Here is a 5,563-nt window from a genome sequence, read left to right as displayed (position 1 = left end):
GGAGGAGGCGCGCGGCCCACCTTTGGCTGCCCCTCTCTCTCTCTCCACTAAGGCCCATATGGCCCATTACTTCTCCCGGGGGGGTTCCGTTAACCCTCTGGCTCTCCGGTTTTCTCCGAAATCACCCGGAGCACTTCCGGTGTCCGAATAAAGCCGTCCAATATATCAATCTTTATGTCTCGACCATTTCGAGACTCCTCGTCATGTCCGTGATCACATCCGTGACTCCGAACTAACTTCGGTACATCAATCATAAACTCATAATATAACTGTCATCGAAACCTTAAGCATGCGGACCCTACGGGTTCGAGAACAATGTAACATGACCGAGACACGTCTCCAGTCAATAACCAATAGCGAAACCTGGATGCTCATATTGGCTCCTACATATGTTGTTCCTTTATCTCAATACCAACATATGTTGTTCCTTTTGTCAGACCGCATAACAACATATGTTGTTCCTTTTGTCATCGGTATGTTACTTGCCCGAGATTCGATCGTCGGTATCTCAATACCTAGTTCAATCTCGTTACCGGCAAGTCTCTTTACTCGTTCTGTAATACATCATCTCGCAACTAACTCATTAGTTGCAATTCTTGCAAGGCTTATGTGATGTGCATTACCGAGAGGGCCCAGAGATACCTCTCCGACAATCGGAGTGACAAATCCTAATCTCGAAATACGCCAACCCAACATGTACCTTTGGAGACACCTGTAGAGCACCTTTATAATCACCCATTTACGTTGTGACGTTTGGTAGCACACAAAGTGTTCCTACGGCAAACGGGAGTTGCATAATCTCATAGTCATAGGAACATGTATAAGTCATGAAGAAAGCAATAGCAACATACTAAACGATCGGGTGCTAAGCTAATGGAATGGGTCATGTCAATCAGATCATTGACCTAATGATGTGATCCCATTAATCAAATAAAAACTCCTTGTTCATGGTTAGGAAACATAACCATCTTTGATTAACGAGCTAGTCAAGTAGAGGCATACTAGTGACACTCTGTTTGTCTATGTATTCACACATGTATTATGTTTCCGGTTAATACAATTCTAGCATGAATAATAAACATTTATCATGATATAAGGAAATAAATAATAACTTTATTATTGCCTCTAGGGCATATTTCCTTCAGTCTCCCACTTGCACTAGAGTCAATAATCTAGATTACACAGTAATGATTCTAACACCCATGGAGCCTTGGTGCTGATCATGTTTTGCTCGTGGAAGAGGCTTAGTCAACGGGTCTGCAACATTCAGATCCGTATGTATCTTGCAAATCTCTATGCCTCCCACCTGGACTAGATCCCGGATGGAATTGAAGCGTCTCTTGATGTGCTTGGTTCTCTTGTGAAATCTGGATTCCTTTGCCAAGGCAATTGCTCCAGTATTGTCACAAAAGATTTTCATTGGACCCGATGCACTAGGTATAACACCTAGATCAGATATGAACTCCTTCATCCAGACTCCTTCATTTGCTGCTTCCGAAGCAGCTATGTACTCCGCTTCACAAGTAGATCCCGCTACAACGCTTTGTTTAGAACTACACCAACTGACAGCTCCACCGTTTAATGTAAACACGTATCCGGTCTGCGATTTAGAATCGTCCGGATCAGTGTCAAAGCTTGCATCAACGTAACTGTTTACGATGAGCTCTTTGTCACCTCCATATATGAGAAACATATCCTTAGTCCTTTTCAGGTATTTCAGGATGTTCTTGACCGCTGTCCAGTGATCCACTCCTGGATTACTTTGGTACCTCCCCGCTAGACTTATAGCAAGGCACACATCAGGTCTGGTACACAGCATTGCATACATGATAGAGCCTATGGCTGAAGCATAGGGAACATCTTTCATTTTCTCTCTATCTTCTGCAGTGGTCGGGCATTGAGTCTTGCTCAACTTCACACCTTGTAACACAGGCAAGAACCCTTTCTTTGCTTGATCCATTTTGAACTTCTTCAAAACTTTGTCAAGGTATGTGCTTCGTGAAAGTCCAATTAAGCGTCTTGATCTATCTCTATAGATCTTAATGCCTAATATGTAAGCAGCTTCACCGAGGTCTTTCATTGAAAAACTCTTATTCAAGTATCCCTTTATGCTATCCAGAAATTCTATATCATTTCCAATTAGTAATATGTCATTCACATATAATATCAGAAATGCTACAGAGCTCCCACTCACTTTCTTGTAAATACAGGCTTCTCCAAAAGTCTGTATAAAACCAAATGCTTTGATCACACTATCAAAGCGTTTATTCCAACTCCGAGACGCTTGCACCAGTCCATAAATGGATCGCTGGAGCTTGCACACTTTGTTAGCTCCCTTTGGATCGACAAAACCTTCTGGTTGCATCATATACAACTCTTCTTCCAGAAATCCATTCAGGAATGCAGTTTTGACATCCATCTGCCAAATTTCATAATCATAAAATGCGGCAATTGCTAACATGATTCGGACAGACTTAAGCATCGCTACGGGTGAGAAGGTCTCATCGTAGTCAATTCCTTGAACTTGCCGAAAACCTTTTGCGACAAGTCGAGCTTTGTAGACAGTAATATTACCGTCAGCGTCAGTCTTCTTCTTGAAGATCCATTTATTCTCAATTGCTTGCCGATCATTGGGCAAGTCAACCAAAGTCCATACTTTGTTCTCATACATGGATCCCATCTCAGATTTCATGGCTTCAAGCCATTTTGCGGAATCTGGGCTCACCATCGCTTCTTCATAGTTCATAGATTCATCATGATCTAGTAGCATGACTTCCAGAACAGGATTACCATACCACTCTAGCGCGGATCTCACTCTGGTTGATCTACGAGGTTCAGTAGTATCTTGTTCTGAAGTTTCATGATCATCATCATTAGCTTTCTCACTGACTGGTGTAGGTGTCAATGAAACAGTTTTCTGTGATGCACTACTTTCCAATAAGGGAGCGGGTACAGTTACCTCGTCAAGTTCTACTTTCCTCCCACTCACTTCTTTCAAGAGAAACTCCTCCGGAAAGTTTCCGAACTTCGCAACAAAAGTCTTGCCTTCGGATCTGTGATAGAAGGTGTATCCAATAGTCTCCTTTGGATATCCTATGAAGACACACTTCTCTGATTTGGGTTCGAGCTTATCAGGTTGAAGCTTTTTCACATAAGCATCGCAGCCCCAAACTTTCAGAAACGACAACTTTGGTTTCTTGGCAAACCATAGTTCATAAGGCGTCGTCTCAACGGATTTTGATGGTGCCCTATTTAACGTGAATGCGGCCGTCTCCAAAGCATAACCCCAAAACGATAGCGGTAAATCAGTAAGAGACATCATAGATCGCACCATACCTAGTAAAGTACGATTACGACATTCGGACACACCATTGCGCTGTGGTGTTCCGGGTGGCGTGAGTTGCGAAACTATTCCGCATTGTTTCAAATGTACACCAAACTCGTAACTCAAATATTCTCCTCCACAATCAGATCGTAGAAACTTTATTTTCTTGTTACGATGATTTTCAACTTCACTCTGAAATTCTTTGAACTTTTCAAATGTTTCAGACTTATGTTTCATTAAGTAGATATACCCATATCTGCTTAAGTCATCTGTGAAGGTGAGAAAATAACGATATCCGCCACGAGCCTCAATATTCATCGGACCACATACGTTTGTATGTATGATTTCCAACAAATATGTTGCTCTCTCCATAGTACTGGAGAACGGTGTTTTAGTCATCTTGCCCATGAGGCACGGTTCGCAAGTACCAAGTGATTCATAATCAAGTGGTTCCAAAAGTCCATCAGTATGGAGTTTCTTCATGCGCTTTACACCGATATGACCTAAACGGCAGTGCCACAAATAAGTTGCACTATCGTTATCAACTCTGCATCTTTTGGTAACACTATGAATATGTGTGTCACTACTATCGAGATTCAACAAAAATAGACCACTCTTTAAGGGTGCATGACCATAAAAGATATTACTCATATAAATAGAACAACCATTATTCTCAGATTTAAATGAATAACCGTCTCGCATCAAACAAGATCCAGATATAATGTTCATGCTTAACACTGGCACCAAATAACAATTATTTAGGTCTAATATTAATCCCGAAGGTAGATGTAGAGGTAGCGTGCCGACTGCGATCACATCGACTTTGGAACCATTTCACACGCGCATCGTCACCTCGTCCTTAGCCAATCTTCGCTTAATCCGTAGTCCCTGTTTCGAGTTGCAAATATTAGCAACAGAACCAGTATCAAATACCCAGGTGCTACTGCGAGCATTAGTAAGGTACACATCAATAACATGTATATCACATATACCTTTGTTCACCTTGCCATCCTTCTTATCCGCCAAATACTTGGGGCCGTTTCGCTTCCAGTGACCAGTCTGCTTGCAGTAGAAGCACTCAGTTTCAGGCTTAGGTCCAGGTTTGGGTTTCTTCTCTTGAGCAGAAACTTGCTTGCCATTCTTTTTGAAGTTCCCCTTCTTCTTCCCTTTGCCTTTTTTCTTGAAACTAGTGGTCTTATTGACCATCAACACTTGATACTCCTTCTTGATTTCTACCTCCGCAGCTTTCAGCATTGCGAAGAGCTCGGGAATAGTCTTATTCATCCCTTGCATATTATAGTTCATCACGAAGCTCTTGTAGCTTGGTGGCATTGATTGGAGAATTTTGTCAATGACGCAATCATCTGGAAGATTAACTCCCAATTGAATCAAGTGATTATTATACCCAGACATTTTGAGTATATGCTCACTGACAGAACTGTTCTCCTCCATCTTGCAGCTATAGAACTTATTGGAGACTTCATATCTCTCAATCCGGGCATTTGCTTGAAATATTAACTTCAACTCCTGAAACATCTCATATGCTCCATGATGTTCAAAACGTCGTTGAAGACCCGATTCTAAGCCGTAAAGCATGGCACACTGAACTATCGAGTAGTCATCAGCTTTGCTCTGCCAGACGTTCATAACATCTGGTGTTGCTCCAGCAGCAGGCCTGGCACCCAGCGGTGCTTCCAGGACATAATTCTTCTGTGCAGCAATGAGGATAATCCTCAAGTTACGGACCCGGTCCGTGTAATTGCTACCATCATCTTTAAACTTTGTTTTCTCAAGGAACACATTAAAATTCAACGGAACAACAGCACGGGCCATCTATCTACAATCAAGCATAAACAAGCAAGATACTATCAGGTACTAAGTTTCATGATAAATTTAGGTTCAATTAATTTACTTAAAGAACTCCCACTTAGATAGACATCCCTCCAATCCTCTAAGTGATTACGTGATCCAAATCAACTAAACCATGTCCGATCATCACGTGAGATGGAGTAGTTTCATTGGTGAACATCACTATGTTGATCATATCTACTATATGATTCACGCTCGACCTTTCGGTCTCTGTGTTCCGAGGCCATATATGTATATGCTTGGCTCGTCAAGTATAACCTGAGTATTCCGCGTGTGCAACTGTTTTGCACCCATTGTATTTGAACATAGAGCCTATCACACCCGATCATCACGTGGTGTCTCAGCACGAAGAACTTTCGCAACGGTGCA

This window comes from Triticum dicoccoides, chromosome 4A, assembly GCF_002162155.2.
Source record: "Triticum dicoccoides isolate Atlit2015 ecotype Zavitan chromosome 4A, WEW_v2.0, whole genome shotgun sequence".
Lineage (NCBI taxonomy): Eukaryota > Viridiplantae > Streptophyta > Magnoliopsida > Poales > Poaceae > Triticum > Triticum dicoccoides.
Note: the sequence above shows the minus strand (reverse complement) of the source record.